This window comes from Musca domestica, unplaced genomic scaffold, assembly GCF_030504385.1.
Source record: "Musca domestica strain aabys unplaced genomic scaffold, Musca_domestica.polishedcontigs.V.1.1 16, whole genome shotgun sequence".
Classification (NCBI taxonomy): domain Eukaryota; kingdom Metazoa; phylum Arthropoda; class Insecta; order Diptera; family Muscidae; genus Musca; species Musca domestica.
In genome coordinates this window covers 537,451-563,158 of record NW_026712219.1, presented here as the reverse complement: position 1 = coordinate 563,158, position 25,708 = coordinate 537,451, and the positions used below count along the sequence as shown (strand labels likewise).

General features: G+C 34.7%; 1 protein-coding gene across 7 annotated transcripts in view; it reads left to right on the top strand.

The window, feature by feature from the left end:
- Positions 1–25,708, top strand: part of LOC101889778 (uncharacterized) — a 322,816-nt gene that overhangs the window by 235,582 nt on the left and 61,526 nt on the right. Inside the window, exon 1 of one of the 7 annotated variants that reach the window (XM_059119922.1) lies at positions 19,161–19,242. The exons of the other annotated variants lie outside the window; for them this stretch is intronic. The gene's annotated coding sequence lies outside the window, so the exon portion shown is untranslated. Of the gene's footprint in view, positions 1–19,160; positions 19,243–25,708 lie in introns of those variants that run through there. 7 annotated transcript variants of the gene reach the window in all.

The following is a 25,708-nucleotide window of genomic DNA, read 5'->3' as shown; positions in this document are numbered from 1 at the left end:
AAACCGTCACATGCTGCCCGAATGTTGTTCTGCGGTATTTTGGCCAAATCCCGGCGAAGAGCTTGCTTGAGGTGATGATTTGGTATTTTTTAGTGACAAAGTACTCCAGACACAATAGTAAAATGGATTGGAAATGAAGCGAAATTTTGTTACCACTCTCGCGTGGCGCGTGCTGAGTCCTGTTGGAATGTCCAAGGTCTGCGGCCAAAATGTTTGTGTGCCCAAGGCTTTAATACACCCTTTAGAATATTTTCACGATAATATTCGGTGTTTATTCTAATGCCACAGTCGATTAATATGAACGGAGAACGACATCGGCTGTTGTGGCCCACACCATCATCATGGCCAGCGCTTGAGTTCTGATAGCCAACTGAAGGTGCACATTTTCAGCTGACCTCTTTGGCAAGTAAACACGATTATTTTGTGTTCGGTCACTGCCACACGGTTTCGATCAAGTCGCTTCTTTACTTTTCGAACCATTTTTGCTGATGTTGCTGTTTTCTTCCGTCAACTTCCTTGACGACGGGCTACGCTACCAGTATCACAGCAACGAGCGATGTACGAGATACAACAGATTTATTCAGATTTAAATGCTGGAGTGCTCTAACGATAGCCACTTGTGGTTTTCCAGCCAAATATAAAGAAATCACGCTATCACGCTTGAATTCCAAAATGCTCACCAAAATGATTTTGTATGCTTGTAAACAAAATAAGGACCTGCCACTTGAAATTACAGCAGTCTGATATTGGATGCATTTTGTTTTATCTCACCCTGTATAAAACCAGATGGGGTTCCCCATTAGCTCCAAATCTATATATATATATATATGAAAGAGTAAGGAAAAAACTAACCGAAAATCAACGACCGAACGAAACGACTGAAGCTAGAATCTTGAAATTTTGCACATGGACCAGCCCTGGAAACCTGGATTTTCGGAAATTCGTACTAAAATGATACGAGAAGTACTAAATACTTCGTTTTGGATAAACGAAGTGATTTGGATTTCTTAAATTTGGGATAAGAGTTACTGATGGAGTACAGAATAGATTTACCAAAGGGTTTTTAGAAATTCGAACTTCAAGTATATCAAAAGTTCCAATATTGTACTAAACTTCTAAAATGCTACAATTTATGATCGGATAGAACTAACAACCTGAAATTTGGTATAAGAAAAGGGTTTTTAGAAATTCGAACTTCAAGGATACCAAAAGTTCTAATTTGATACTAAACTTCTAAAATGCTACAATTTATGATCGGAAAGAGCTAACAACCTGAAATTTGGTATAAGAACCAAGGTTGAAAAATAAATTGGTAAATAAATGAAAAATAAATAGGTTGGGTTTGGAAATCTGTACTATAATTATACGAAAAGTGCTGAATGATACTAAATTTGAAACAGTTTGGTTTAGCGTAAATGGATGAAGCTGAAATCTTGTATTGGGGTCCCTTCTGGTAGTAGGTTTGCAATAATTATTAATCACATGTGCACGAAAAGTACCAAATAGTATTGTATTTGGTACAATTTGGTATTGGTAGAACAGATAATACTTGAAATCTGAACCCATTACTAAGGTCGCTTTTCATGTGTAGCGTGGACATGCGGAGTTGGTTTCGAAAACGTGTACTATAATTGTACAAAAAGTACTTAGTGGTACTGTATTTAGTACAACTTGGTATTTGATGAACAGATAGTGCTTGAAATCTGAAATTGACTGGTCATATTAAAGACGTGAATAATACTAAATTGAATATTGAGTGAAGGGATAGAAATAAAATATGGTATTTGGGAGTTTGTGGTGGTGTGGAAATGCGTCCTATATTTGTACGAAAAGTACTAAATTGTACTAAAATTTGGTTTGGTTGAAGGGATAAAGATAAAACCGTGAAATTTTATTTTGGTGTCTAAGACTGAGATATGGAACGGTTTTCTAATGACTTATAAAATTATACGATAGTACTAAATAGTACTAAATTGGGTATTGCTTGAAGGGATAGAGCTGGAATTCCGAAATTTAATATTGAGGTCTCTGCTGGTATCTGGAATTGAGATGTGGTGGTGGTTTTGGAAATGTGTAATAAAATTATACTAAAAATACTTAATAGTACTATTTAGTACTAAAGTTGGTATTGGGTGAAGTAATAAGGTTAGAATCCTGAAAATTGATGTGTATGTTACTGTTGGTGTCTGTGGTTAAGAGGAGATGGTTTTGGATACACATGCTATAATTTTAATAAATGGTACGAAAATCGGTAATATGGGAAATAAAAGCGCTGAAATCCTGACATTTGATATTTAGGTCACTGTTGGTATCTGAGGTTGAAAAAAAATGCTATTAAATTTTATATCAGGCGAATATATAGAAATCTGATATTGTGATCACTGTTGATTTTTTATAGTTTACATGTGAAGACGAAATGGTAAGAAAATATGACTATTCTTTTCTATTCTTTTCTATTCTTTCATAATTGTTGTGATTATTCAAAATGTTGACCAGAAAATGTCCCATTTTCTCACACGACCTAGCGCTGATAAAAGATATTACAATTTCTTCTTTGTTCTACAAACTTAATTATTTTCTGTGAATATATTCACCTTTTGTGGGCCAGGGGGAATTATACGATGCTGCCCATCTCCAAACTCTGAATAATCCCTCCAAGAGATATCGTAACCAAAAGCCTGCCAGACAGACTGACGTAGGTATATACATCCTGAAACGGATTTCGTTCAAAGGACGTTTTGGCCATATCAAATGATATATATCCTCAGTAGCTACATGACTTAGGGCATAAAAAGGACATGTTTTTAGTACGTTACTTCGAAATTTAAATATTGGGAAATTTATATTCATTTAAGTTTATATTTTATAATATAAAAATATATATCACTTTGTTAAAAAACATAAATCCATTATTAATTATTCCGACTCATATTGAATTCATTGCAATGAAATTCTATTTTTCAAAAAAAAAATCATGTGATTGTTTTCATGTGATGTATATTATTAATTAATCTAAATAAAATAAGTTAACCGCAGGCAATGATTAGTAGCCACATTCAAATGCATAAATAATTTGTTTTCTAACCGCATTTTGGCTACTAATTACAATAGCATGTTCAATGATTTTTTTTTTTTAATTTTTTTTTTTTTGGTTCGCAAATATTCTATAGAAATTTAATTTTTTTGTATTATATATTGAAAATGTGCATGCTTTCTTTTATTATTTAAATAGAGTTTAATATATTTTGCACAAAAAATGCAATATATTTGAATACAGAAGAAATACTATTGGAATACTCTCTCGCCTTTTGCAGATTCATTGTATGCTTTTAAATGTTGAAGACAAGAATATGTTAGTATAAGCTCAAGAACCAAACCATTAATAGCATAGCATACTTCCAGCGGCAAGTTAACTTTGGTGTGACCGCGTTAAATTATTTCGATATCATCTATTCCGTTTCGCCACCACATAATTCGCTACTACACTTCCATGTAACCCGCCATCAATTTCAGTTCTCAAGAAATCAAGTCAATTAAATAAATTGGTATTAATATTCGAATTAAAAAAAAAATATAAAAAAACACTACAAATGTACATTAGAAAAAAGTAAGTCAAAATGGAAAAAAATCATGCAAAATAAAACATTACTATTGTACATTTCAAAAGTCACAATGAAAATGTTAATATATCACATTTTTACGCGATTTTTTTTAATATTATCCTTTTCGGAAAAGAGACAATTCCGAATTTGTATGAATCGTTAAAATCGGATCAGCGGATCTTGAGTTATAAGCGTAGTAACTAACACAACTTACATTTATATATATATATATATATATATATATATATATATATATATATATATATATATATATATATATATATATATATATATATATATATATATATATATATATATATATATATATATATATATATATATATATATATATATATATATATATATATATATATATATATATATAAATGTAAGTTGTGTTAGTTACTACGCTTATAACTCAAGATCCGCTGATCCGATTTTAACGATTCATACAAATTCGGAATTGTCTCTTTTCCGAAAAGGATAATATTAAAAAAAATCGCGTAAAAATGTGATATATTAACATTTTCATTGTGACTTTTGAAATGTACAATAGTAATGTTTTATTTTGCATGATTTTTTTCCATTTTGACTTACTTTTTTCTAATGTACATTTGTAGTGTTTTTTTATATTTTTTTTTTAATTCGAATATTAATACCAATTTATTTAATTGACTTGATTTCTTGAGAACTGAAATTGATGGCGGGTTACATGGAAGTGTAGTAGCGAATTATGTGGTGGCGAAACGGAATAGATGATATCGAAATAATTTAACGCGGTCACACCAAAGTTAACTTGCCGCTGGAAGTATGCTATGCTATTAATGGTTTGGTTCTTGAGCTTATACTAACATATTCTTGTCTTCAACATTTAAAAGCATACAATGAATCTGCAAAAGGCGAGAGAGTATTCCAATAGTATTTCTTCTGTATTCAAATATATTGCATTTTTTGTGCAAAATATATTAAACTCTATTTAAATAATAAAAGAAAGCATGCACATTTTCAATATATAATACAAAAAAATTAAATTTCTATAGAATATTTGCGAACCAAAAAAAAAAAAATTAAAAAAAAAAATCATTGAACATGCTATTGAAATTAGTAGCCAAAATGCGGTTAGAAAACAAATTATTTATGCATTTGAATGTGGCTACTAATCATTGCCTGCGGTTAACTTATTTTATTTAGATTAATTAATAATATACATCACATGAAAACAATCACATGATTTTTTTTTGAAAAATAGAATTTCATTGCAATGAATTCAATATGAGTCGGAATAATTAATAATGGATTTATGTTTTTTAACAAAGTGATATATATTTTTATATTATAAAATATAAACTTAAATGAATATAAATTTCCCAATATTTAAATTTCGAAGTAACGTACTAAAAACATGTCCTTTTTATGCCCTAAGTCATGTAGCTACTGAGGATATATATCATTTGATATGGCCAAAACGTCCTTTGAACGAAAATCCGTTTCAGGATGTATATACCTACGTCAGTCTGTCTGGCAGGCTTTTGGTTACGATATCTCTTGGAGGGATTATTCAGAGTTTGGAGATGGGCAGCATCGTATAATTCCCCCTGGCCCACAAAAGGTGAATATATTCACAGAAAATAATTAAGTTTGTAGAACAAAGAAGAAATTGTAATATCTTTTATCAGCGCTAGGTCGTGTGAGAAAATGGGACATTTTCTGGTCAACATTTTGAATAATCACAACAATTATGAAAGAATAGAAAAGAATAGAAAAGAATAGTCATATTTTCTTACCATTTCGTCTTCACATGTAAACTATAAAAAATCAACAGTGATCACAATATCAGATTTCTATATATTCGCCTGATATAAAATTTAATAGCATTTTTTTTCAACCTCAGATACCAACAGTGACCTAAATATCAAATGTCAGGATTTCAGCGCTTTTATTTCCCATATTACCGATTTTCGTACCATTTATTAAAATTATAGCATGTGTATCCAAAACCATCTCCTCTTAACCACAGACACCAACAGTAACATACACATCAATTTTCAGGATTCTAACCTTATTACTTCACCCAATACCAACTTTAGTACTAAATAGTACTATTAAGTATTTTTAGTATAATTTTATTACACATTTCCAAAACCACCACCACATCTCAATTCCAGATACCAGCAGAGACCTCAATATTAAATTTCGGAATTCCAGCTCTATCCCTTCAAGTAATACCCAATTTAGTACTATTTAGTACTATCGTATAATTTTATAAGTCATTAGAAAACCGTTCCATATCTCAGTCTTAGACACCAAAATAAAATTTCACGGTTTTATCTTTATCCCTTCAACCAAACCAAATTTTAGTACAATTTAGTACTTTTCGTACAAATATAGGACGCATTTCCGCACCACCACAAACTCCCAAATACCATATTTTATTTCTATCCCTTCACTCAATATTCAATTTAGTATTATTCACGTCTTTAATATGACCAGTCAATTTCAGATTTCAAGCACTATCTGTTCATCAAATACCAAGTTGTACTAAATACAGTACCACTAAGTACTTTTTGTACAATTATAGTACACGTTTTCGAAACCAACTCCGCATGTCCACGCTACACATGAAAAGCGACCTTTTTAATGGGTTCAGATTTCAAGTATTATCTGTTCTACCAATACCAAATTGTACCAAATACAATACTATTTGGTACTTTTCGTGCACATGTGATTAATAATTATTGCAAACCTACTACCAGAAGGGACCCCAATACAAGATTTCAGCTTCATCCATTTACGCTAAACCAAACTGTTTCAAATTTAGTATCATTCAGCACTTTTCGTATAATTATAGTACAGATTTCCAAACCCAACCTATTTATTTTTCATTTATTTACCAATTTATTTTTCAACCTTGGTTCTTATACCAAATTTCAGGTTGTTAGCTCTTTCCGATCATAAATTGTAGCATTTTAGAAGTTTAGTATCAAATTAGAACTTTTGGTATCCTTGAAGTTCGAATTTCTAAAAACCCTTTTCTTATACCAAATTTCAGGTTGTTAGTTCTATCCGATCATAAATTGCGTTAAATTATTTCGATATCATCTATTCCGTTTCGCCACCACATAATTCGCTACTACACTTCCATGTAACCCGCCATCAATTTCAGTTCTCAAGAAATCAAGTCAATTAACTAAATTGGTATTAATATTCGAATTAAAAAAAAAATATAAAAAAACACTACAAATGTACATTAGAAAAAAGTAAGTCAAAATGGAAAAAAATCATGCAAAATAAAACATTACTATTGTACATTTCAAAAGTCACAATGAAAATGTTAATATATCACATTTTTACGCGATTTTTTTTAATATTATCCTTTTCGGAAAAGAGACATATATATATATATATATATATATATATATATATATATATATATATATATATATATATATATATAAATGTAAGTTGTGTTAGTTACTACGCTTATAACTCAAGATCCGCTGATCCGATTTTAACGATTCATACAAATTCGGAATTGTCTCTTTTCCGAAAAGGATAATATTAAAAAAATCGCGTAAAAATGTGATATATTAACATTTTCATTGTGACTTTTGAAATGTACAATAGTAATGTTTTATTTTGCATGATTTTTTTCCATTTTGACTTACTTTTTTCTAATGTACATTTGTAGTGTTTTTTTATATTTTTTTTTTAATTCGAATATTAATACCAATTTATTTAATTGACTTGATTTCTTGAGAACTGAAATTGATGGCGGGTTGCATGGAAGTCAGTCAAATGATATCGAAATAACTTAACGCGGTTAGACCAATGTTAAAAGATGATTACTTTTTCAAAATCGCTAAAAAACACGATAAAAGAGATCTCATGGCAAAAATTCTCAAATCGGGAAAAATCGAAAAAAAAATCAATGGAAATTGACTAGATATGGAAATAATCCATCCAATGAGAACTTAAAATGCAAAACTCATTGGGACTGCAACCAGCGAAATACCGAATATGAAGAGCACTGTTATATGCGAACTATATAAAATAGTGGAGCAAATTGAAAATTTGGAAAGAAAAGGATACATTTCCTCGGAAAATTCTTCCGAAACCTTAAAAGTAACCTTAACTCCCATGAAACGTTATACGGTGACTATGCGCTATCATCAGTAGTCAGTTTGGTTGGTACATAACAATGCCAAAAAGGGGGGGATCAAACGTTTTTAGGGTCCATTTTATATAGTTTAACCAAACACAAAGGGCCTCAAATATTTTGCTCTATACTTCGCAAAAGTTACCATAGAGTTTTAAATTTTTCCTAGGGGTTTCATGAAAAATCAGTTGTTCAAAATATATATCAGATGTATATCAAATGTTGGTAATTTGAGATTTTAAGAAGAACAACACATTTTTTCAAATAATTTTAAGAATAGGACCATGCTTTGGTATAACCCTTATATGTGGACCTATTTCTTTCATATTACAATAATCCACCCAATGAGAACTCAAAATGCAATTCATTGGAATTGCAATCAGTGAAATACTGAATATAAAGGGTGCAAAATGGTAGAGCGAATTGGACATTTAGGAAAAAAAAATTTTTTCAAGATATCTTAAATCGCTTTTGCAGGTCACGATATATGACCCCCGGATAAGGGTACACTCCTTTTTCAAGAATAGTTTACATTTTAACCATATTTTACTCATACGCATTTTAGCAAAAGTTGGTAATTTGAGAAGAAACCATCCTCGCAAAAAATGATCACGTTTTGGTATAACCATTATATAATTTAAGCTATATTCGGGGTTTTCGACATTTTTCTTTCATTTTTCAGGCCTTTTTTTGGCATCTTTGTTTCTACGGGTGTAAAAAACCTCTTCTCATAAAATTTTGACTTTTGGAGTAGATTCCATCTTGGTCTTGATCACATTCATCAATTGATTTGGCTAAAAAATTGTATTTAGGCTACTCTGGGATAGAGAATCGTCTTACAGATAATTGTCCACATAGGCATTTTTTTGAGTATAGTTCCCACATTAGTGTACCCGCAAATACACTTTCCTAACCAATGTTTGGTCAGAAAAAAAAAATTGGTATACTATTGAATTTTTAACTCTCAAGAGAATATTGGCTGGGAACATAGATGTGGGATGTACGTCTACATGCTTTGAACTCCGAAATATCAAATTGTGGCAGAAACATGAAAAAATCACGAATATTATTTTTTGGATCGTTATTGAATTATACTATGAAGAAAAATATAGACTTTATGGGTTTTCCAACACACAATTTAAATGACAAAAATAAATTAATTCCTATCTTACGTTGATGGGTGTAAAAGACCAATTATCTTTGACTATTTTGAAATCATTCAGATCAGTATTCTATAATACTTTAAAAAATATGCATTAAAAATTAAAAGTAGGGGCCGGCAACGCGGACCGGGCCAGCTAGTATATATATATATATATATATATATATATATTTTTTTTTTTTTTTTTTTTTTTTTTTTTTTGTTAAACTAACCACACCCAACACCACATTGTTTTAAAAATGAGACATATATATAAAATAAAGATAGAAAAATGATGCCAAATTATATCTAACACTGTAAAATTCTCCAAAAAGGAACTAGGTGTAAACATTTTTCTGGATCCAGCAATTTTTAGTCCGGTATTTCTAATATCATTTCAACTCAAATGTTTTGAAAACCCAATAACAACTAGAATCAATTCAGGGGAATATCAAAATTTATCCCAAATAATACCAGACGTTGGGACTTTTACACAATTGGTGCTATATGTTTGATTACCTTTCCTGGAAACGGAGTTTTGAGTTTCATAGATATTAAAAATCTTGACCCTTTGAGAGGCAGGTACCAGAAGGAGTGGACCGATTATTTCCATCTTTACACCAGACCTTGCGTTTCTAAAAATATTGTGATTTGTGCCATTTGAAGTCAGTGCCATACCATAAGTTTTAAGAGTTATAATGATTCAATATTTTGACCCTTTATGGGGGTGGTACTTGAGAAATGGACCGATATTGTCCATTTTCACAATTGACCTAGCACTGATTTCAATATTAGGATTTCCAAATCGGAATATCCTTTTTCTTTCTGTACCATAAAGTATTTTTTGTAAAATTTTCGAACTTTTGTGGGGGAGGTACGAGAATGAGTGTACCAATATTGCCCATATCCGAACTCGACCTAAGTTTGATAATAATATTACGATTTACCCAGTTTGGACCAAATCGGATACCAAATGGACCAAATGGGATATTACGATTTACCCAGTTTGGACCAAATCGGATACTCCCTTCGAAACTTTTCGTGCACACCAGCCAGCAAACAGTCAGACGGACGGTCGGGCGCACAGACGGACATTGCTATATCGACTCCAAATGTCCTGAAACGGATTCGGTCCAAAGAGACCTTGGGTCAAAACCGTTATTTTGATGAGGCACGCCATATGGTTGAGGGTATAAAAAATATCTCTTCTTCTTTAATCTTTAGAATTAGATCAGGTAACAATCGGAAAAGATTTTTCTAATCTAGATCTAGATCTCCTGATTGGAATGATTTTTCATGGTAAAAATTATATAGCTTTTAAATGGCTTTAATATAGCTTTATATAGCTTTTATCATATTCTTATGTAAAGGTATGTTCGGACCTTCCAAAAAATCAAAACATATTTATATAAAAAGTTCCTTGTTATGTCCAAATGTAAATTTATTACGGCTAAGTTCCTGAAAATAACTGGACACCAATTATCTGCTCACCATTTCCTCCTACCTTTCATATTTTATGAATTATTTGTGTATAGGGTAAGTGTGCCTAAATTCGGCATGTCCCAGTAGTCGGCACTTTTTATTTTTAAGCCCAAATAAATGAAGCTATTATAACTAAACTTTTTTTGTTTACTTCAAATATATTGTCAGCTATCTTTGTGCACAACTTTGCTAACAAGAGATGAATTATTCTAATAAAAATTAAATTTTTGTCTGTGAAGGTCCTCAACAATTCATATTCTTAAGAAAAGTACAATAAAGACGTCGAATCAATATCATATTTTAAAGAATTAATTTATTATTATTATTAATTATTCTTAAAAAAAATTAATTCTTTTTTTATTATTGCAAAAACTATACAAAATTTCGAATCTGAATAAATTAACTTTGTAATAATTGAAATGTTCCACTCAGAATGGTGAGCGATTAAAAACGCGAAAATCCTAAAAGTGCCGACTACTGGTACACTTACCCTATGTCTTGTATATGAACCCAAAGCCCAAGTACCTTTACACCTAGATACGAATTCGATCTATACATATGACCTATAAAAACCGGATAAAAATAAATTTCATATAACCGTGACTAAAATTCCAGAATTCTAAGGAAATTCATTCATGATTTTTTGAAGGTTAAAAAAGTAAGACTTTTTTGTTTTGTTGTAATTCACATAAATACTAACTAACAAATCAGTCTAACATTTTTCTAATCTAATCATACCGAGAATTTTTGCATTCTTTTGTTCTTAAGATAAACAAATAGCACAAAGATAAGCCCTAAAAATGGTTGCACGAATTCGCCAAAAATATTCCTACAAATATTAGAAAATTCATTTCATTGCTTGACTCATAATTCCTGGTCACATGGCCATGTCAACTAAATACACAATTGTTGCTAAATCATAATTAGCTATTTATTGTTGGTCAATTGGCAACAAGGTTGTTACCTTTTCATTTGAAAGTACCAAATTTTCGTTTGAAGTTATCGCCGTAAATCTGCTTTGGTGTTTTAGCAAAAAAAAAAAAACAACAACAACAAAACTTTAAGGGGAATTAAAGTGAATTTTTATTGTTTACTACATGTCTCCTGTGTCTTGAATACCACCCCTCAAACACACTTGCAGACACGCACCCAACCATACAATCAAAGGGGATGAAATCCCAGTCCTATCCCCATCCCGTTCTTGTGACAACAAACCCTTAAAATAAACATCAACCAACTAATACGCAAGTCTCTATATGTTGTTGCTACTTTTGTTGTTGTTGTTTTTGTGTGTAAATACCGGCAGTGTTGTTTAGTGTAGATATATTCAGAGAACACGAGGAAAGAAGCTTTGATTTGAAACTTGCCAAAATGATGAAATATGTATAAAAATCCGAAAGCGTTTCGCTCAGAAGGCAAAGGAAAGCAAGTTATTTTAAAGACTGTATTTTTAAGACGTAACAAATACTTTGAGATATATTTTAAGGACCAGCCACAATAGTGGATTTTTATACCCCCAGCCATACGGCTACATGTATCATTGGATACGGCCAAAATGTGCCTCATCGAAATAATTGTTATACACACTATGTCTCTTTGGACCAAATCCGTTTCAGGACATTTGGGGTTGATCTAGTGATGCTGGTTCGTCCGTCTGTTATACACCCTAGGTCTCTTTGGACCAAATCCGTTTCAGGACATTTGGGGTTGATCTAGTGATGCTGGTTCGTCCGTCTGGCTGGCTGGTGCGCACGATAACTCTCGAAGCGAATTCCCGATTTGGTCCAAACTTGGTACATCGTAATATTATTATCAAACTTAGGTCGTGTTCGGAGACTGGTACCTCCCACACAAAAAGGCCACAATTCTCAAAGAAAACATTTGACTGCACAGTAAGAGAAAGTATAATTCGATTTTACTGGAACTTTGCAAATCCTAATACTTGCATCATTGCTAGGTCAGGTGCGAAAAAGGAACAATATTTGACCTCTTATAAAATACGACGTAAGAGTCCGAATGTATTTAAAATTCACACATCACAATATTTAGAATAACATTAATAATATCCGAAATAAGCATCCGGTTCTTTGCACATTCCACACATCCCATTATTTCTACTAACATAAGACCTGCTGTGAAGATGGGATATATCGGAAAATTTCTTCTGGTACCATCCCCACAAAGGTTAAAATTTCGAATAACCATGAAGCACCATCCGATTCCCTTCAGACTTAGCACATCTTATTATTTTTATCAAAACAAGATGGGTTATAAAGATGGTAGAGATCGGACCATTCGTTCTGATACCTCCCCTACGAAGGGCCAAAGATTCGAATAACCCAAGCGATCATAAAATCGGAAATAAGCATCTGGTTCTCTGCAAATTTCACACATCCCACTATTTCTACTAACACGAGATCTGTTAAGACAATGGAATATATCGGTTCAGTCTTTCTGGTACCTCCCCCAGAAAGGGTCAAAATTTTGAATAACCATGAAGCTCGTAAAACGCGACATTACCACCCGATTCCATTCAAACTTGGATCATCTCAATATTTTTAGCAACACAAGATCTGTTATAAACCTGAGATAAATATTGAATTTATGATTCCGCATAAAATTGGACAAAAATATCCGATTTTCTTGTAACTTTGTTTTTATTTGTATTAGATGAAGTATGAAAATGGAATACTTCGTTCGAATATATGTGGTACCTTACGAACATTTAAAATTTTTCAGAAAGTTATCATATAAAGTGAAGAAAGCAGTCGATATTTTCCAAACCTGGCACGTCACAATATTTATATTATGTTTTTTAGGTCCGACTATATTGGCCCAATGGACAATATTGGCCCATTCTTTCGGAACCTACTCCATAGAGGATTAACAATTGGAATAATCATAACAGAAGTCAAAATATATTGAAATAGTGGAACATTGAGTACACCTCTTGGCAAAACCGACTGATACGTTTAAACTTGTTTTTCGAAGTGACGATGACTTTTTGTATGGGAGTGGACCAATATTGCCCATCTCCGAACTCGATCTAAGTTTGGTTATAACATTACGTTCCACCAAGTTTGAACGAAATCGGATACTCCCTTCGAGAATTATCGTGTGCACCAGCCCGACGGACGGACGGACGGACATTGCCAGATCGACTCCAAATATTCTGAAACTGATTTCATCCAAAGGTACATTTTGGCAGCATCAAATGATATATTTCCCCTCTCTTTTGCCATATTGCTGAGGTTATAAAAATAGTTTCAAATATTTTCGAAATATCCCATATAGACACTGACCTGGCATTCGCAATTAACGTTCGATTAGCACTAAAGTGACAATGACTTCGTTTTTCATACTCCTCTGCTTCATTGCTTCTGAGGTGTGCCCTGGTATTTGCCAGCAGCAAATAGCATCAGACAAATCAGCCAACTTGCCAGCAAATCAAAAATAATCTTTCCTATTCCCTACTTGCAATTGATATTGATATTGGAATTTATGCAATCTCGCTTTTGCAATTCTATTCCCCTCTCGTTGCAACGCAACCGCATTGTTTACAAATTTCCTGGGATTTACATGTCTTCTAATCCCCCTCTTACCACTTCCTTCTCATTTAGTGGCCTTAGAGCAAAGGAATTTTTGTTTTTGGCTTCGCAACTAGTCGCATGTGTGCTAAACGCCATATACCGTGCAACAACCAAACATTCTACTACCAAAAAAAAAACCGATCTGATCTAAAATCCAAAATGATTCGGGCCACACGCAATACCTATAAAAGTCTCAGTTATTCTTATTTCTTTTTTGTGGCTGGTTGGTTGGCTGACTGACTGGCCATTAAAGATTTAGCATGAGATTTGTTTTCATTTCGTATCCCTCCCCCCTTCCCCCCCACCATTACTTTAGGGCTCTACCAGCAGTTGTTATACTCACTCAGTCACCAATTCGTTGTCACTTGATTGCACCACCAGTATTTTAGATGCCGTGCCATACCATGCTAGGCCATTAAATGATTTACAATCAGCTGATGGCTGAATGACTGGCTGGTTGGCTGGCTGCCTGACTAGTTGGTTGGGTTACAAGGTTCAGTCTAGTTACAACGTCCATGAGTATGATATGCGGCTGGAGGAGGTGGGCTGCCAACAGCAGAATTCTCAGTACACAAACTCTCAATAGACATTATTGCCAGTTTTGTTAGGTTAAATAGCGTGGTGTTGATAATGTGGCGGGGAAAAAAATAGCACCGCACAGTGTTCCAAACAGAGATTTCTGGTGAAGAACTGGAAAATTGTGGATTTTGATTTGATACAAACCCAAGGCCTAAAATGTTTGAAATTACTTTCACATATACCGAGTCCTGTAGAAGGCCTTTGAAAGGACTACCATCAGTATCCACCATTCTATGGAGGGTCTTTCCTACGTAACTCCTTAAAATACTTATTTCAGGCCCCGCAAAGTGCATATATTCTGGATTTAGCGATGCCGGGCTGTCGGTCTGTCTGTTTTAATCACGCTATTTTCAAACCAATAAATGTAGCAGGTTAAGTTCGTAAATGTGTCATGTCTTTCCACGTTTTCGTAAAGCCCCCATTTGACGGTACCTCCCGAAATTTGGGTTTCTGATGATTTTAGCGGCATTATTCGCCGGATTCGTTTCAAATTTCACATTGGAAGATCTCAATGGATACTACAATCTATGAGAAAACATTAGTTATGCAGGTCCGCGTCTTCCTGTAGCCCCAATATAAATGTACTTCCCGGTACCCGGTATTTTGACGATTTTAGCGATATTATTTACCGGAATTGTTTCAAATTTCGTATTTTACGTTCGCAATGAGTTCTACATCCTATGATAAAAAATTACTTATGTAGGTCCAGGTCTTCGTACAGCCTCCATATAAAGGTACCTCCCGGTATTCGGTATTTGACGATATTAGCGACATTATTTGCCAGAATTGTTTCAAATTTCGTATTTGACGTTTGCAATGAGTGTTACATCCTATGACAAAAAATTACTTATGTAGGTTCACGTCTTCGTATAGCCCCCATATAAAGTTACCTCCCGGTATTCGGTATTTTGACGATTTTAGCGACGTTATTTACCAGAATTGTTTCAAATTTCCGTTACCTATTTCGACGGATTTTTTTTTTCAAGTTCCTAAAGAGGTCCTATTCATATACTCAAAGATCTATGAATGCATCTACACATCGAAAATAGTTATTAAACGCTTTATCAAACAGTGGAACCCCAATGAATATTTTTTTGCGAAACTATAGTCGATTTCGGCTGACAAATACATAACTCTTGACAATCATGTTACACATATAACTGTAAAAAGTCCCCGAATGAGGCTATAGAAAAATATACCCACATAATTTAGGTTTAGCGCCCTATTAGCTCCTAGGGTCCCCCAGAATAATGTTCCATAAAAAACACGAATACGGGCGTCAGGATCCCTTGGAAAATATTTTTAAAAATGCATGTTTTATGTTTCACGTTCCTCTGAAATTATATTAAAATCCATGTTTTTACACCTTGAACATCACGTTTACAGCTATCAAAGCCAAAGCCCCCTCAGAAAATAAGCCTTAAAAAACACGGTCTAGGTCCACCCAAAAATTGTCCTTAAAATCCACGCTGACAAGGCCCCTCAGAACAGGACCCTTAGAAAATAATACATTTTTATAACTCCCAAGGTCCCTTAGAAAATATTTTCTTAAATCTACATTATAGCTGTCAAATTAAACAATTACACCTTAAAATTCGCGTTAGTGGCTCTGAAGGACCCCCAGAAAATATACCTCAAAAAATCATGTTTATAGCACTGAGATTTTATTGAAACTATTATTAAAATAATTTTTTAAACACATTTATAGCTCGTAATGTATCTTAGGAATCATTTCTTTAGGTTCCAAAACACTGTAACCCTGTTGAAATTCTGTTAATCCCGTGAATTGCGATACAAAACACCTTTAAATGCTGGGTATGTGTATGCCTCCCAAAAAAAGTGCTGTGCTTTTGCTGTTGCGGTTGTTTGTATGAAAGGGATAAACGAACCATCAAACTGCAATGTAAACAAACCCACAAACTAGACAACACATGTATGATCCAGAGATGAGAAATCATATTTGAGGTACTTGGGTACTAACTACCCTAAAACTTTAAATTTAACTAACAAAAAACCGCATTACTTTTATTATCCGGTTTGGTAATAGTTCGAAATATTTAAAAAAATCAAAACAGTTGAAAAAAGGTAAGGGTTGGGAAAAGTTAATCAGTGCTTTTACAAAATCTGAACCTGCAATGCAACATTTTTGCTAATGCTCGTTTTAGCCAGAACTCTGAAAATCTAAAGACCGGTAATGATCTGAGAATCTAAAAGGGAATATTTAAAAAAATTATAGATTACATGTTTACAGGTAGATTTTGTGGCTCAAATATTCTATCGAAATTTAAGATAATCTGCTCAAATTTGAAGATAGCTTCCCTATATATCTTAATCCGATTTTTCATTTTTGTATAGCAAATTAAATCGTCCTAAATGGAATGGACTTTAGCATATATAACCGATGCAGCCTAAAGGCAATTCCATTTGCTGTAAATTGGCTCACATACAGAGTGAGATAAACAAAGTCAAACGCCATAATTTTTAATTTTATTGAATGAAAGCAAAAAATGTTGGGAATAGCATCAAATTTGAGAAAAAATTTGGATTTGTTCGAATTGATCACCTTTGGCACGAATTATGGCCTTCAAACGTCCAATGAAACTGTCATACGCTGCCCAAATGTTGCTCTGCGGCATTTTCTCCCATTCCTGGTGAAGAGCTTGTTGGGGTGATCGACACTTTGGCATTTTTAGTGCCAACCATGCTTTTCAAAATACTCCAGACATTTTAGTTTAACGGATTGGTATCCGGAGATTTTGGTTGCCATTGTGCGGTGGAACTGAAGCGAGAAACCCCATTTTGTTACCATTCTTGGGTGGCAGGTGCTGAGTCCTGTTGCAATGTCCAAGGTCTGTGGTCAAAATGTTGGCGTGCCCAATGCTTTAATACACCCTCCAGAATATTTTCGCGATAATATTCGGCATTTATTTTGATGCCACTGTCGATTAATACGAGCTGAGCGATCATCGGCTGTTATAGCGACCCACACCATAACCATGGCCGGCGCTTGAGTTTTGGTGACCAACCGAAGGTGCACATTTTCAGCTGACCTTTTTGACAAGTAAACACGATAATTTCGTTCGTTTACAAACTGCTGGACAATGAATGTTTTGTCATTTGAGAAAACCAAATTCGGCAGTTTACCACTTTCGGCCAAGCGAAGCAACTCTTTAGCTCTTTTTACTCTATTTTCTTTCCGTTGCGGTGTAAGTTCTTGCACTTTTTGGAATTTCATGGGAATATCGTTCACATTATGTTCAGCTCACGAGCCAATTTTTGGCCACTGCGACGCGGGTTTCGATCAAGTGGCTTCTTTAGTTTTCGAAACATTTCTGCTGATGTTGCTGGTTTCTTCCGTCCACCTTGACGTTGGGCTACGCTACCAATATCACGGTAAAGAGCGATGGCACTAGAAACAAAAGATTTATTCACATTTAAATGCTGAAGTGCTCTAACGATTGCCACTTGTGATTTTCCAACCAAATATAAAGAAATCACGATTGAATTCCATCACGAATAACGTTTTTTCTGGAAAATTCTCACCAAAATGCTTTTATACACTTGTACACAGCTGTCGGACGAGTGGCTTAGAAATGACGGCAGTCTGAAGTTGGTTGGAGTTTTTTATCCCACCCTCTATGTATTTTACTGCACAGAAATAGAAATGATAATCCATTTTTTTGCACGAACTTGCCAAATCCTGATATTTGCATCAGTGCTAGGTCAGGTGCGAACATGGACAATGCTGATCCACTCCATCTAGTACCTCTACCAAAAGGGTCTAAAATTTTAAATAATTAGAACTCTTATAAAATGTGATATAAGAGTCCAGCTGTCTTTAAATTACACAAATTACAATATATTGGTGTGAAAATGGAATATATCGGTTCACTCCTCCTTGTACCTACCCCGTAAAGGTTCAACATTTTGAACATCCATGAAGATCATAAAATGCGAAATATACATTCAATTCCATTCAGACTTGGTACATCTCAGTATTTTTTCAACAAATAGGGTTCTAGATTTTGAAAAAAATTTAACATTTTTGCTAACTCAAGATCTCTTGTGAAGATGATATATATCTGCGAACCCTTTCTGGTATGTCATCCACAAAGGGTCACAATTTTCAATACTTTTAGTTGTCTTAACTTGCGAAACAATTCAGCGATTCTTTTAACAACTTTGTATATCTAAATATTTCTCTCAACCAAAAACCTGAGTTGAATATGAAATTTATGATTTAGCATAAAATTGGATATAAGTATTCGATTTTCTTACCGAAGGAATTAGTCGATATAGTCTAAACCTGACAAGTCGCTATATTTATATCAGACCGCAAAAATAGACCTCGACTTTTAGTCTATAACTATTATGTATTATATGTATAATACTGTTAAAGAAATGTATACCCATTGGCTACAAATTCTCATCACTGCTACCAACTCCAACATGTATTAACAACCAAATTGGCAAAGCCAGTAAAACGTCACTCTAAAAAACTGCCAAACTCATTCGACCAAATAACACATCAAACAACTAGAGGTTGGGTTCGAATTGGCTATGGCCCGGCAAAAAATGAGTTGGCTGTCGACGAATTAGTTACGCCAAGACAATCTTCCAGTTGAGAGCAAGAAAAGTGTATTTTCACAGATACGATTTGGGACGTGCTCTCCCTCATTCACTCATGCGGCGGTACGTGGTTTGTTTTTTTTTTTTTTCATTTTTTTCGTATTCTTCGTTTGCTGGTGTATTGTAAATTGCTACGTCTGGCTGGACGGTGCTCTCTTGATACGTTTTTAGTGTTGTTGTTCTCCGTTTTTTGTTGACTTCTGTTGCTCTGCGGACCAGGTGCGGCTGGAATTTGGGTATTTCTTTTTAACAATTTATGACGACAAAGACGTCGACGATGAAAAAGAGTGACTGTGTTGCCCGCCACCACGTTTATTGCTTGTTGTTACTTCTTACGGCCGGCCTTGTTTTGGGGCCCAAATTCTCCTCCGCCTCTCCACATCCGATGCGAAGTATTGCTACCCTGACTAAAGCTATGGGCCACCCGATTATGGGATTGGAGAGTGGGGTGTGCGGAATGTGCTGGCGATGTTGTAACTTTTTTTTTCGTCGGCTGCTGCTGCTGTCAGCCTGACTTGTTCTCCCATTCATTCTCATACTAATGGTCTGTCAAAGCGTCGTCATCTTTGTTGTTGTTGTTGCTATTTCGTTGTCTTCGAAATGAAATAATTTTGTGAAAACATGCAATATTGACCTTTTTGACTGTATTTCTTGGTGTGTGTGTGTGTGTGTTTGTTTTGTTTATCTCTTGAATGAATGAAACATTAAAAAATGAAATTCAAGAAAATTGGGAAACAAGCAATGTAAAAAAATAACAACAAGTAAAACACATTTTTGGTTGATTGCTGTTCGTAACGAAAACAAATAAAGAAACGATTCAGCCCTTTTCTTAACCTCTTCATTTAGTTGCTGCTGCTTCTGACGCTGCCGCTTATTAGCTGTTTGTTGTCTGCCGAAGCAATAAAACATACTCGCGACATAATAAACATATTTTTAGCTATAATAATAATAGTAATCATAAAAAAAATATTGACTTAAGTAATCCGCATTCTGAGACCTTGAAATAGGTACTAACGAAAATTGTTGTTATGTTGGCGTTTCCTGTCACACAAGCGGCGGCTTGCCTGTTTGGCTATCATAATTCACTTCCTCTTCCATTGTCGTGTGTAGAGTGAGAATTTTTTGCCGACTGGATTTGGGGTGAATTCCTTATTCCTTTTTTGGGGGATTTTAAGGATTTTTCGTTCGGAAAAAATGACTACAGCTTGAGAGGTTGCTAATGGCTTTGTATCCCTAAGAGAAGCTCTCATTTGCATGTCTAGACGGCAAATGGCTGAAATGTGTTAATGGACTTTGTTGTGTCAGCGGCTTGACAAGCTACATGGTTAAGTTTGGCTGCCTGGATTTGAATACAAAATGGAGCAAAAATGGGCTAAAGAAAGGTGTTTTTTAAGAATTAGAAAAGACCAACTTATTATAAACTCAGCCACATGGCTACATAGGGTCATATATCATTTAATAGGGCCAAAATGTGCCTCAACGAAATTATGGTTTTAGACACTAGGTCTCTTTGGGTCAAATCAGTTTCAGGACATATGGAGTCGATCTAGCGATGTCCTTCTGTCTGTATGCTGGCTGGTGCGGAGTATCGGATTTGGACCAAACTTGGAACATCGTATTATTATTTTCAAACTTAGATCAAGTTCGGAGATGGGCAATATCGATCCACTCCTTCTAGTATTTTTTCACAAATGGTCAAAATTTTCAGAAAAAAAAACATTATCTACTGCACGGAATGAGAAAGGATAATCCGATTTTGCTCCATCTTTGCAAATCTGCATATTGTCAGGTGAGAAAATGAACATCATGTACCTCCCGCCAAAAATAACAACATTTTAAATAATTACAAGTCTTATAAAATGTGATGTAAGAGTCCGATTGTCTGCAAATTTCATACATCCGAATATTTTTATTGACCCAAGGTCTCGTGTGAAGATTGAATATATCGGACCATTTCTTCTGTTATCTCCCCTACAAAACGTCAACATTTTGAATATCCGATTCCACTCAGACTGAATATTTCATCAACACAAGATCTGCAACACATAAAATCCGGAATAAGCATCCAGTTCTCTTCGTATATTACACACTCATTATTTCTACTAAACCAAAATCTGGCGTGAAGATGAAATAAATCGGATCATTTCTTCTGATACCTCTCAAACAAAGGGTCAATTTTTTGAAAATCCTCGTCTGACTGGTGCTCTCTTGATGCGGTTTCGAGTTGTTCTCCGGTTTTTTTTTTTTTTTTTTGTAGACTTATATTGGTCTGCGGACTGGAATTTGGTTACAATATTTTTATTAACCCAAGGTCTGGTGTGAAAATTGAATATATCGTATCATTTCTTCTGGTACCTCCCCCATAAAGGGTCAATGTTTCAAATAACCAAAACTATCATAAAATCCGGAATAAGCATTCGGTTCTCTTCATATTTCATACATACCATTATTTCTACTAAACCAAGGTCTGGTGTGAAGATGGAATATATCGGACCATTTCTTCTGGTACCTCTCCAACAAAGGCTCAAATTTTTAAAAATCCACGAAGATCACATAACGCGAAATTAACATCCGATTCCATTCAGACTTAATACATCTTAATATTTCTATCAAAGCAAGATCTGCTATAAAGATGGTAGCGATCGGACCATTCCTTCTGGTGCCTGCCCCACAAAGGATCAAAGTTTGAACAACCAAAATGAAATAATTTGAAATGAGCATCCGGTTCTCTTCATATTTCACACATCCCATTATTTATACTAACACAAGATCTGCTGTGAAGATGGGATATAACAATCCACTCCTTTTGGTACCTCCCCACAAAATGTCAACATTTCGAATATCCGATTCCATTCAGACATTTGGTATATCTGAATATTTTATTAACTCAAGATCTGTTATAAAGATAGTGGAGGTCAGACCATTTCTTCTGGTACCACTCCCGGGTTCAAGATTTTTAAAAACAAAACGCTCAAAGAAGCCAAAAAAGCATCCAACTGTCGTCAAATTTCAAACATACAAACAGTTTTGCTAACACAAGATCTATTGTGAAGATTATATATATTTGCGAACCCTTCCGAAAAAACTGCTATCAACTTCAGACTTCTGTCATTTCTAAGCCACTCGTCCGACAGCTGTTAAAATTATTCGAGTGACAGCTCATTATATTGTTTACAAGCGTACAGAAGCATTTTGCTGAGCATTTTCCAGAAAAAAAAGTTATTCGTGACGGAATTCAAGCATGATAGTGTGATTTCTTTATATTTGGCTGGAAAACCAAGTGGCTATCGTTAGGGTACTTCAGCATTTAAATGTGAATAAATTTTCTGTGTCTCGTATCGTCGCTCGTTAGCGTTGTACTGGTAGCGTAGCCCAACGTGAAGGAAGTGGACAGAAGAAAACAGCAACATCAGCAGAAATGGCTTCAAAAATAAAGAAGCGACTTGATTGAAACCCGCGTCACAGTGGCCGAAAAATGGCTTGTGAGCTGAACATATCGCAATCTTCCATTCGGCAAATATTGAAGAAGAAGCTCGGGGTAAAGCCATTAAAATTCCAAAATGTGCTAGAATTACACCGCGGCATAAAGAAAATAGACAAAAAAAAAAATAGCTAAAAAGTTGCTTTACTTTGCCGAAAGTGGTGAACTGCAGAATTTGGTTTTCTCCGATGAGAAAAAATTCGTTGTCCAGCAGTTTGTAAACAAACAAAATGTTCGTGTTTACTTGCCAAAGAGGTCAGCTGAAAATGTGCACCTTCGGTTGGCCACCAGAACTCAAGAGCCGACCACGGTGATGATGTTGGCCGGTATTAACAGCCGATGGTCGCTTTCCGCTCGTATTAATCGACCGTGGCATCAGAATAATTGCCGAATATTATTGCGAAAATATTCTGGAGGGTGATTAAAGCCTTGGACACGCAAACATTTTGGCCACAGCTTTGGACATTCCAACAGGACTCAGCAAGCGCCACCCAAGAATGGTTACAAAATGAGTTTCCTCACTTCATTTCTAGCGCACAATGTCCACCAAAATCTCCGGATACCAATCCGTTGGACTATTGTGTCTGGAATATTTTGGAAAGCATGTTTGGCACTAAAAAATACCAAAGTGTCGATCAACTCAAGCGAGCGCTTCGCCGGGAATGGGCCAAAATACCGCAGAGCAACATTAGGGCAGCGTGTGACAGTTTCATTTGATGCTATTTCCGACATTTTTTGCTTCCTTTCAATACAATTGTAAAAAAATATAAAAATTATGGCGTTTTTTTTATCTCACCCGATAGAATACCTCCTAAAGGATTCTATGGGTAGAAAATTTGCACAATTATTGACCCTTAACTATGCCACAATTAAAATAGGGGATATTGATGGAAGTTGTTGTGCAGCCAATCACATTGCCGTACAACAAGCTTTGTCATTGCTCAAATCTCCTCTCATCTATCACATTACTCATTTACTCTAGTCTTGAACCTTCGACCTGGCATAATAATCGCCAACTAGCAACCTACAACACCGCAATGAAATTAACTAGAAAAATATTTCCAACAAGCGTTATAAATTGCCTGGCCCTTCTGACTGAATTCCCCAGCAAATACCCTGTCTTCATTTGTTTCCGAATTCTAATGCTGCTGTCCAATAATAAGTTTTAATCCCTACTCAAAAACTTGTTGTGATAAATCATCGACAGCTTTGCCCTTCCAAATAATATTCTCTTGATCCCTTGTCAATAATCGATACGTGAAAAATGGACAGTTTCGAAGCAAAAACAACAAACAAATGCTGCGCCTACTGCTCAATAATGTGTGAAATGAAATATTTCAATGAATTCGACACTCAGAGTTTTTGGGCAATGGAATTGACATGGTTGGGCATCAACAGCCTCGACCAGGGCATCATGCAAATGTGTGCCGCAGGCGACCGAACACACACACAAAAACAAAGAAGAATACCCCCCGCCGCCAACACATCCATCTAACCAAGTAACCCACCAACCAACCAACCAACCAACTACATGCCCATAGAAAAGATGACCTACATTAGGGAGTTTATTTTAGGTAGCAACACCACCAACACCAGCAGCTGAATAAAATTTTATTCGGGGGGTTTCCATTGAAGCGAATAAGTATTTGCTTTTGATGGACAACTGACCAATGACCTGGAATTGGAGAATCTCACATCCGTCCACAGCAGTTTATCATCTACATTCATCTCCGAAAAATTACCAAGAGTGAAAAAGAGAGAGTGAGGGGGTCATAAATTTTTGAATGACCCTGACCAACGTTCGTTGAGATCATCCCTTTTGCAACTGCTGGATGGCAGAAGAAGAAGAAGAAGCCCAACCACCTAAGCAGGCCATAAAACAAATGTTTTTGCTTTGAAACCAAATAAACCATCTGTTTGGATGTGAGCGGGTTTATATGTTTGACAGGCGGTGGCAGTGGCCATCAGCAGCGGGCAGGGACACACGTGCACGGCCGAGCATGACCAGCTGGATGGATGGACGAATGGTGGAAAGAATTAAAACGACCGGATGAATGAGTTGTTAGAAACCCGAAATACGAAAGGGGTTTTCTTTTCGGACCACGACAAATGTCCATCCATTTAACGCTTTAACACATAAATGGAAAAACAAAATTATGGGGAATGGGGTGTTATTGAAATTACAACACGGCTTTATACTCACTTCCATAATCTCTTGTGGGTGTATTTAAATTTTTATTCCCTTTGTTGCATTTCGAAATGTTTCTCTGAGAAGAACGATAACAACAACTCCTACAGAAAATGTTGTCGATAACAAGAATTTCTATAGAAAATGTTGTCGATAACAACAATTTGCTATAGAAAATGTTGTCGATAACAATAATTTGCTATAGAAAATGTTTTCGATAACAACAAATTGCTTTAGAAAATGTTGTCGATAACAACAATTTTCTACAGAAAATGTTGTCGATAACAACAATTTAATTTCCAATGGAAGATGTTGTCGATAACAACAATTTTCTATCGAAAATGTTGTCGATAGCAACAATTTTCTATCGAAAATGTTGTCGATAGCAACAATTTTCTATCGAAAATGTTGTCGATAACAACAATTTTCTATAGAAAATGTTGTCGAAAACAACAATTTCCAATGAAAAATGTTGTCGATAACAACAATTTCCAATGGAAAATGCTGTCGATAACAACAATTTTCTATCGAAAATGTTGTCGATGACAACAATTTTCTATCGAAAATGTTGTCGATGACAACAATTTTCTATCGAAAATGTTGTCGATGACAACAATTTTCTATCGAAAATGTTGTCGATAACAATGTTGTCGATAAACACAATTTTCTATAGAAAATGTTGTCGATAACAACAATTTGCAATAGAAAATGTTGTCGATAACAACAAATTGCTTTAGAAAATGTTGTCGATAACAACAATTTTCTACAGAAAATGTTGTCGATAACAACAATTTAATTTCCAATGGAAGATGTTGTCGATAACAACAATTTTCTATCGAAAATGTTGTCGATAGCAACAA